This window comes from Myotis daubentonii, chromosome 4 (genome assembly GCF_963259705.1).
Source record: "Myotis daubentonii chromosome 4, mMyoDau2.1, whole genome shotgun sequence".
Lineage (NCBI taxonomy): Eukaryota > Metazoa > Chordata > Mammalia > Chiroptera > Vespertilionidae > Myotis > Myotis daubentonii.
This window is the reverse complement of record NC_081843.1, coordinates 57,468,981-57,480,157: the sequence shown is the minus strand read 5'-3', so window position 1 is coordinate 57,480,157 and position 11,177 is coordinate 57,468,981.

Sequence of the window (11,177 nt, the reverse complement as noted above, 5' to 3'; positions counted from 1 at the left end):
TGTAATTCAATTGGATTTACGTGGAAAATCCAGGGTAATCTGCCTATTTTAAGGTTCATAGCTTTAATTACACCTACAAACTTCCTTCACAGTAGTACTTACATTAAGTGTTTGATTGAGTAACCAGAAGACAGGAATCTTGAGGGGACCTGTTTAGGATTTCTGCCTAACACAGTAACTGATGACTGAAGCCATGTGTGGTAAGATGAAAAAGGTTTTTATTTAAAATCAGAATTGAATGTAGGGACGTCCATGTCCTAAGGATGGTAGGGATAAGGGAAGAAGCAAGAGGAGATGTAATTTACATCAGAAGAAGAATTAATCTACATACTACCCCAATTCCATTTTAAGACACTAGTAAGAGAAGACTGCTGCTAAGAGATGCCAAAGGGATAGAAATCTAAACTACTTAACATAACAATATGAGGATAACTAAGGTGTGAAAAGAAAAGACTCAGGTATATGGACAAAATTTAGAGTCTATGTAGAAATTGCCATGTCTCTGTTTTAAAATCCTTTACATTGACTCCAAACACTTACTTTAAGCCAAACCTTCAGTGATGTCTGCCACCATAAAACTGGCTTCAGTGTATGGTTCAGAGAGATAACAAGTAACAAAGCTGAGTTCTATCATACATCTGGACTTGTGTAGAGCAGAGGCAAGAGAATCAGTTGGTTTAGGAACTGAGATGCAAGTGATAACATATGTTCCGGAGGTTAGAAACTTGGAACCAGAAGGGACCATGAGACGGTGAGCTCTCAGGATTCAGAGTTATCTTAAAGATCACCTGGACCTCCTCATGTGATGGGAGCTTGAGCCAATTTTGAGTCTCAAAGAAAATAATAGCCTCCCTTGAAATCTGACTTCCAGTTTAAGACAGTTTTCAATCCTGGTAAAGTATTAGAATTGTCTGGGGAACTCTAAATAAAAACTCCCAGTACTCAGCTATACCCCAGAACATCTAAATTAGAACCTCTGGGAGTGGGACACAGGCATCATTAGTATTTAAAGCTTCCCCAGGTGGTTCTAATGTATAGTCAAGGCTGAGAATCACTGGTTTAAGCTTTGGAAGAATCTTGAAGAAGTTTTTACTTTTGAACTGTGGGTATTAGAAAAGAAGTGAATAAATCAGGTGTTCTAAAAGACTGGAGAGCCCAGCCAGTGTTGCTCAGTGGATTGAGCAGCATCCCATGCACCAAGAGGTCACCAGTTTGATTCTCGGTCAGGGCAGGCTCCATAGCTAGTATGGGGTGTGCAGGAGAGGCTGATCGATGTTTTTTCTCTCTCTTTCCCTCTCTTATCCTCTCTCTCTAAAATCAACAAAGACATTTTAAAAAAACTGAAATAAAAAAATGGGAGGAAAAACTAAATCAAAAGTGTAAGAAGAGATGATTCAATTTTGCTGTGAAATTGAGTGAATGACAACATAGAGGAGGCCTTCAAAATTGACTAATAGGAGTGCACCATTTTGCTTTGAAAGAAGTACATTAGTTAAAACTGTGGGGATAAAATTTGGATTACAAAGATATTTTTCTTGATTAAGGTATTACCTATGTGTCCTTATTCCCCCGTTAAAGTTCATCCCCTTCCCCCCCACCCACCCCCCGCCCCCCACACACACACTCAGGTGTCATCAGAACTAGGAAAAGAATACCAGTTCTTTTCATCTTGAGGAAAAGGGATCAGGCAGGCAGGAAGAGAGGTTAGGGGCCTCAGCTTAATACAGACCCTTGGGAGAAAGTGGTAGTAGAGGTTTAAGATTATGCCCTCAATGCATGCATATAAGGCTAACCAATGGACACAGACACCAGGGGGGTGAGGGGATTACAACGATTTTAAAGTGAATGTGGAGAGGAAGTAGAAGTAAATATAGACAAAGTTTTCAAGATATTGAAAAGGTTGATGAGATTAAAAACAAAACAAACCCAGAGACAATGACAGGGAAAGAGCACCAAAATAACTAGGAAGCACAAATGCCAGGAAGGGCATATTTATAAATCAAAGACAAATCTGAATAGTGAGAACATTCTGACTATTTCTAACTCCACACATATTTCTCTATAGTCATAAATTAAAGGACTGGGTCTCATGTTTATACAAGAATGAAAAATACTCTACTTTTCTCCATAGGAGAAATAGAGAATGAAAATTAATTATAGCACAAAGTATATTTAGATATAATTTAATTAACCATTATTTATAGGTGCCAATGGTTTTCTCTTTTATTCAATCTATCACATTTTTGATAGGTTTCATAATGTAAACTAGCAGACAGTAGTAACTAATTGAATTCAAATAAGTAATTTATGTCCATATGTGAATGACTTAAGTTTCTAGACCCCTTAGAGAGATTTGCCTTTTAAAATATAGAAAACTTATTAATATAAATGAAGCTCTATTTGGCAATGTGAATAAGAAATGTAAAGAAGGCCTGCAGCCAGCTCTGCCCTCTGGCTAGATGCGAGAGCTTCTTTGAAGTCAAGTTCTGTAAACCTGCCCTAGGTCTTTTGTGACTCTACTTCTGAACCCCAAATTCTCTAAGAATGCCATTTCACCCATGGTGGGTCCCAAGGTAGCTCTGGGCCCTGCAGGAGATGATGGAGGAGGGAAATAATGATAGTAGCTATTCTCATGTGTGAGTCATTGATACTTACAACTGGATTCAGAATATTAATCAGGAATTTTATTCCAGATACTTCGTAGAGGAAAAAAATCCCTGCAAACCACGTGGCATATTTGTATTTCCCTATGTTCTTATCTCCAAATAGCCCTTCAGAAGTGTCTCTGCCACTAGGGCCACCTGGATCTTGCTATCTAGAAATGCTTTTCTGTTTTCCTCTTGAATGCATATGTTGTTCTTCTGACGAAGAAAAAAACTTGTCATTGGATTTTCATTGTCTCACTGTTCCTGCTAGAGTTTTTATTTTTTTAAAAATCAGAAGATCCCATTGGGAGAAGAACTATTTCTGAAAGTCCCTAGAAGAAGGACACTCAAAGTTTCCTAGAGTTCTTTAGATGGGCTTAGTGAATAGTCTGCTGGCTGCAGCCAGCCTTTGTATAAGGGTTAGGAAAATTCCTCATCTACTTAGTTACAGGTAACCAGTGAACAGAGATTTTAGGGTAGAAGTATGGCAGGTTTGCACTGTATAAGAGCGACCTTCCAGTTACAGAATATATTAGATCTTATTTGAAAATCAATTTTCAAAAGTCAAGTGATCTGAGATTTGATGGGGTCATTCTTGAACAGAATTTAAACAGAATTTTAGAAGAGAACTAATGTCCAAAATACCAGAGATTATATTTTATAGATAATGACAATGTGTAGACTCTGAGTAGCCTCTGTTTCTGATATTTACAATACTTTTCTCTCTTCCTTTGTTTTGTAGTCATATCCACCATTTTATTGAAAACCTCCTCTGTGCAGACTATAATGCATAGCTTATTTTATTTAATCTCCTTGTAACACCACAAGGTAAATATTTCCACTCCTGCTTACAGATGAGTAAATAGACTCAGACCTGTTGAGCTTACTCAAAACCATAGAGCTATTAGCAACAGAGCTAAAAGTTTTATCTCAGATCTATCTGCTTCCAATGTTTGCATTTTTAAAATTATATATATTAAACTTTTAAAAAATTGTTTAAAGGAGCTTCAGACCTATTTAAGTAGGGACATTTTTAATCCTTCATTGCAACAGAATTTCACCTGAGGGCTACACAAAGTAGTGAGCTTATCAAAGGTTAAAGGAGAGTTGAAGGAAGCTGCTGGTAAAAATAAAACTACATAAAGGATAAGTAACATCACATCTTAGTCTTAAAGGATGTATTTCTAGAGCGATAAAGATGGCACAGCATTATTCTGGTTTAAGAGTAACAGGTTATTGGTAATACCCTAGCTTTGACTCAAGAAATAATTTGAGGGATATTAGACTGAATTTCTGAGGTTGATATGGAGGATCAAAGTAATAAGAGCATTCTGACTGAATGTCATCAGAACTAGGAAAAGAATGCCAGTTCTTTTCATCTTGGGAGAAAGTGGTAGTAGAGTTTGCAGATTTTGAAATTGTTATGATGGGAGGAGGAAATAAGAAATTGCCAAAACTATAAGAGAAAGATAAAATTAAAAAAAAAAGAAATTGCAAAAGCTTACTAGGGTAAATGGATTTGAGACCAAAATAAATTGTTCCTTTTGTTGTTGTTGCTTTGTTTGCACAGATTATTACTGAATTTCCTTTATGTCATCAACACTGTACCAGGTACTGTGTAGGTGGACAAGATAAGTAAGGCAAAATACTTCCCTCCAAGAGCTTGTAATGTAATCAGGAAGCAAAGCATAAATACAACAATGGATAATTTAGTGCTAAAATAAAAGGTACTAATAATAAAAGCTATAAAGCTCAGAGAAGAAATAAGGAAATGAGGATTGGAGTGTGCATTCATTCAACTAATAAATTTATTGAATATATGGGCAAAGCAATGTAAGATAATTAATGCTATGGCTAACCTATAGAAGCTTTTGACAGATGAGAGGTTTGAGGTGAACTTGTAAGGAAGGAAATACTTAACCAGATAAGAGAGCAGTGATTTTCTAAAGAATTAAGAGTTTTTAAAGCAGAAAACTTATTATATATTTAAGTATTTTATATATATATTGACTATTTTATACACATAACATATTTTATATAGATAATATAACATATATATTTGACATAGATAATATATTGTGTACATTTTTCATAATTAATATATATTTTATATATATATATTATAGAAATGATAAACTCATTTAATCATCACTCAATGAGTCAGATACTATTAGTATTCCCATCTTACAGATGAGGAACCTAGGCTCAGCAACCTAGCATGCCTTAACAAGTATGACTTCAGAAGTTTGGGTAACATATTGCCTTAGACCTTGGTAGTTCTGATTAATCTCTAAGGCAAAGGTTCTCAAATGTTATGGTGCATCAGATCACCTGAAAACTTACCAAAACACAGATTGCTGAGCCCCATCCATAGAGCTTTTAATACAGTGGTTCTGGTATGAAGCCCACCAATTTTCATTTCCAAAAACAATTCCCAGGAGTTGTTGATGTTGGTCTGAAGACCATATTTTGAGAACCACAGATTTAAAAAAGAGAAGTCTCCACTTTCCCTGACAAATCTTCTATCTGGTTCCTTCCATTATTGAGCATAAAATTAGATATCTCTCTTTCCATGTCCAGGAATCTCAAACTGAACATGTCTAGAATTGAAATTACTATCTTCTTACTGAAAATCCACTCTTGTGGTTTTGCCATCTTAAGTGATGGCACAAGTTAACACTTAGTACTTTGGTTTTATGTTTTTTTAAAAAAATTTATTTTTATTGATTTCAGAGAGGAAGGGAGAGGGAGAGATAGAAACATCAATGTTGAGATAGAATCATTGATTGGCTGTATCCTGTACGCCCCCAAATGGGATGGAGCCTGCAACCCAGGCATATGCCCTTGACTGGAATTGAACTCATAACCCTCTAGTCTGCAGGCTGACACTCTATCCACTGAGCCAAACTGGCCAAGACAACACTTAGTTCTTTGGAAGCATCCCTGATTCTTTCCTCATCTGCCCCATCTAATCAAAGCAACATGTCATATTGATTTTCTCTCTGAAGTATCTCCTTCAACAAATATTTATTGAGCACTACTGCATGTTAGTCTTGGATGGATTAAGACTGAAGGATGTTGAATACCCCAAACATTACCATCAGATAATGTCTTTTCTGTAGTAAGGGAGAATATCACTTCGACAGTCTTAGCAATGTCACAGAAGACAGAATGTTCGGGTTGAGAGCCTAGGCTCAGTGTTTTAAGAAGGGTCTTTCAAAGCAGAAAACTGATTGGGATTGAGCAATGGTAATGATATATCAGTTTAGGATTGGTCATCATAGTGAGATGAGGGCTGGGATGAGTAAACTGCTGTTGATAAGTGAGCTGTTTGCCTAGGTGAGCAGACTGCTGTCTCAGATAAATTGATTTGCAGAAATTACCTGACACAAATAGTGAAACTATTTATTGGTTTATAGTCTTATCTTTTTTGAGCAAATGTTTCCTAGAACAAAATACTAACTCATGTTGACACAGGTGGTCTTTGTTCTTAGTCCCAATAATTATGACACATTGATATAGGTGATTACAGGTCTCAAAGACACTGTGTCCTAGATTTAAGAAACTTATATTCTGGTGAGCAGACAGACAAGGTTTCAACAAAACACCTCCTTGTTAAAATTATTTATAAGGTAGAAAGTTTACATGTAAGAAAAAATATCTGAATCTTCGTATGGAAATCTTCACAGCATTGATATTGAAAGGATAAAAGAATGAGGGAAATACAGTCCTGATGGATCTAGAGGAATATGAAAAGTCCTAGAGACATGGGATGTCATGAAGCCTTCTCCTTTCCGTTCCTACTCCCAAGCTTTAGTTGAGGCCCTCTTCTTCCTTCAAACTATTCAAAACATCTTCTAACTCATTCCGCCACTCCCCCATCCCCCAATTTTGTACATGCATATCTCAATTCACTTTGAACCCAATGATGCATCTACCTGTAACCCAGGTGCCTTTGTCTTCACCCCATGGAGGGGGACCTTTTCGGGGTGGGGAGATAGAGAAATACTCTGCCTCCTTCTCCGGCTGTGTGCAGTCCATAAGTGGCTCCTTTTGCTCCCCAGTCTCCCATGCGAAAGGTGAAGATGTCTGCCATTCCAGGGTCTAGGATAGTATTTTCTCTTCTTTCTGACCCAAATGCATGGGACCCCCAAAAAGATCTAAACTGGTCTTTATTTTAGGCTTCAAAGATAAAGTACAAATTGTATAGAGTGACAGAGTGGGGTCAAGGTGGACTTCGGATGGCTTTGCATTCTATTTTATCTAATCCCCATTCTTGAAAGTCCCTTCCTAGACCTTCAGCTTATCTCCACATGGACGTTCCTTCTAAAGGCAGAGTGTCTCCCCATGGACTTCTTCCTCTCCCTTCCTCCTGAACTCTCTTCTTGCTTCCCTTGTGCTTACAGATTTTAGTCCCTCTTCTTCCTCCATTCTTGAATAGTGGACATTCCCCCAGCGATTATCAGGTCTCTAACCTCTTGATGGGACTTGGAAATCTTTATGGGTTGCTAGGTTTGAGTTGTGAGTCAGTCATAGCTGTTTTCTCCCTGTCCATCTACTGATGGTAATGAGGAGGACAGGAATTTCTAGTTCTGAGGAGAAGAGGAGAGAAAGGACAGGTAGATTAACCAGCCACTTTGTATTGCAAGATCATTTTAGTTTTCTGTTTTTCTTAAGAGGTCTCTAAAAAATAAAATCAAATCAGAGGTGTTATCCTTCAGGGGTTGTTCTCCAACAAATAACAGTTACTGAGTCTACGTAGGACATTCATATTCTCACTCCTAGAGTAATATTTAACCTTATTTGGCTTTTGTTTTTAACCTTACCAGTCTGAATAACATTACAAATCCATTAACCTAGCCTTGGATAATGTCATGTCTAATCAACCTTTCGAAATTTCTGGCCTCTTCTCCCTCAACTGCAGCAGGGAGAGACAAGGACAGCCCTATGACAAATATCACCACATAACCAACCTACTTAATAATACACATGCATAGCTCTGTTTTTTCCTAATAAACCTAAAATCATTCAGTATTTCTAACCAAACCAAATAAAACAAAACCTTCCATAATTTCCCTATTGCCCATCAAGAGAGCATAAGCACCCCTGAAGGGGCAGACTCTACTCAGCTCCAACCAGCTGTTGCCATGAGCAAATGCATATTCATTATGGCAAACTTCCAAGAGAAGTCAGTAAAAAATCTGGGTATTAAGTGAAATATCCCTGTTTTTAAACCTTAACATGAACAAAATTTAAACAAAACTGAATGAGAAAACTCATTAACAAAAAGAACATCTTCAATCTATGACCTAAAGGATCAAGTCCAAACTTATCAGAGCACAGGCGATGATGAGGAACTGGACCCTGCCTCTTCTCTAGCCCCATCTCCAATTACTTTCCACAAATAATGAATGCAATAAACATCATAACCTGTTATCAGTTCTTACATTTCTCACTTCCTATGCCTTTGAAAGTGCTACTTCCTGTATGTGGAATCCTTTCACAAATGTCATCTATCTGGCAAATTCCTATTTATGTATCAAAACACTTCGAAGGCACAATTCCTCTTTGAAGCCTTCCCTGATCAGTCCCTCAAAATCATTCTCTCTGCTATATTACCTTAGTACCTTATACATAGATATTATTAGAAGCTTCTATTTGTTAAATGCATATTTTGTTCCAGAGATGATAAAGCAAAGATTATTTAGGAATAGTAAAGTAGCTTATTGAAGTCACAAAATTAAAGCAAGATCCAGGATTATAATCAAGGCCTGTCTGATCTCAAACTCCATGGTTGCCCACTACCACATTTTACCTCCTATTTCTGCATGTATTATTTGTTCATATCACACCACTTAAATAGGATTAACTGAAAACAGGAACAATGTTTTATTCATCTTTGTATCACCAGTACCTGGAATACAATATGCATTTAATAAATGTTTGTTGAACTAAACCAAGCTGTGATTTACAATGCAAATCATAGCAACATAGCTCAATCTTCTCATTGATTAATTCTTAAAATTTATCTTCTGCATTTTGGATCATTAAAAAGAGGATCAATGTACTGTTTTTCAAACTCATTACCTTCCAAAAAGCTAATGAACCAAAAGGCAGGATTGTCATCACTTTAATAGCAATGTCCTTGATTCAAGCAATCATTTCCCAGGCATGCTTTGGAAGCAGAATATTAGCTCTCAGTTACCAAATTTCAAATCTTGACTTAGCAAGAAGAGGCCCAGTTTGGAAAAAATAAGTTCATCACTGACTCATGCAAACTGTTGCCATATCTCTCTGTATCCTGAAAGATTTTTACAGATGGAGTCCAATTATAATTGTGTCTTCCTCTATAAAGTATTGATAATGATATGTGTCTTCTTCATATATGGAAAGATGACCTACAATTGATGAGACATAGATACACTTCGAATTATTTCTTACAAGGAAGAACTATTTAACTGTTTCCCCAAGCTCCCCACAAGAGGAAAATGCATGGCCTAAGGCAGTGATGGCGAACCTATGACACGCGTGTCAGAGGTGACATGCGAACTCATTTTTTGGTTGATTTTTCTTCGTTAAATGGCATTTAAATATATAAAATAAACATCAAAAATATAAATCTTTGTTTTATTATGGTTGCAAATATCAAAAAATTTCTATATGTGACACGGCACCAGAGTTAAGTTAGGGTTTTTCAAAATGCTGACACGCCGAGCTCAAAAGGTTCGCCATCACTGGCGTAAGGGAAAGATTTGATGAAAACTCTCAGTGGATAGAATCTATGAACATAATCTTAATGCACCAGGCTTAACTCCAGTAATTACCTTTTTAATATACCAACATCTCTAAGGAATCTTACACATTATTATCGTTAAGGTTGGCTAGAATTCTCAGGGTGTGAAGTTAGGGAGTTGGGGAAGAAAAGAGACTCTCACCTAAGAAGCCATATCAGAGTATCAGAACAGTGTGTGACACCATCATGGGCAAGCTCCCAGCCTCCTGCTGAGAATATTCTTGTCACAGAGAGAGGTTTTATTCCAGGGGAGGAATGTGGTACAGAGTTCCCTTTGGGATATTCATGTCTGAGGTTGAACTGAAATGCATGCGAATAGGGTTACCACTAAGAGATTTACTTTGAAGTATTCTGAGAGCAACTCTCTTGAGATGCTGAAAACACTTCAGATTTGACATTTTGGTAAAAGGAGTTAAGTATTACACTTCAAAAATAAGGAAAATAGGGTTCTTTGGAGGCATTTTAAGTATAACTATTATTAAAATATCACAGCCAAATGCCTTCCTTCTTTTTCTTTATTCATAGGGCCTAAGTAAGGTAAGAGTTTGTCCTGGTTAGGGCACATGCCTGGGTTGTGGGCCCCATCCCCAGTGTGGGGTATGCAGGAGGCAGCCAACCAATGATTCTCTTTTATCATTGATATTTCTCTCTCTCTCTCTCTCTCTCTCTCTCTCTCTCTCTCTCTCTCTCTCCCCCTTCCTCTCTAAAATCAATAAAAAATATATTTAAAAAATACTTGTTTTGGACAAAATGCAACATGTCCCCAAGTGTCTCCAGTAATCCTATAGACGCTGGAACATTAACGTCACTGCTGCTTAGAGGACATCAGCCTGTCTACAGATTGGCTATGCCCCAAAGACCCTACTGATAGGGTCTTGAGCTCCCTTCACAGTGTTGGTGACTCTCCCTTTACTTCTCTACTTTCAAGCTGTGGTTCTTAAAGTGTGGTCCTGGGAGCAGCAGCAGCAGCATGACCTGGAAACTTTTAAAAAATGCAGATTGTTGGACACCCACCCAGATGTACTGAGTCAGAATCCTTGGGGACTGAGCCCAGCAATCTGTTTTTTAACACACCCTAGTTCAGTGGTCGGCAAACTCCTTAGTCAACAGAGCCAAATATCAACAGTACTGCCCGTGTTCACGTCCCAGCATTAAGAAGGGTTCAGGAATCTGGAAAAGGGGCTGCGCGCAGATGACATAGGAATCCAGAGACTAAAAAAGAGTCTGGAGACGAGATATAATTTTGAAAGGCATTGGGGGTCAGAGAACCTTCAGGTAAAGGAACTGAAGAGTCCCTCCTTGTCTAGGACCCTTGCTTTTATTAACACAATTTGTCCTAAGGCAAGGTGGAGATAATACACTTCAAAGGGTAAGGTTTCAAAGGGTGCAGAAGCATTGTCAGTTTGGGGAATAGCCTACGGCTGTTCAGGTGTTTGGCCAGTAGGAGGCAATAACATGTAGATTAAGATGCCCTTTAACTGTCTGGCAGCCACAATCAGTTTCCTATTCAAGGTTTGGGGAAATGCCTTTAGCCATTCCCAACAGGTGACTACATGTGTGACTCAAACCTGTTGAGTCCCCAAGTTTCATCAACCTTTTGATGAAACTCTTAAAATTATGACATGCTGGAATTGGTCTACGGCACAGTATAACGATTGAAATTTCTTTTGAGAGCCAAATTTTTAAACTTAAACTATATAGGCAAGTACATTGTTATTAACTTAATTAGGGTACTCCTA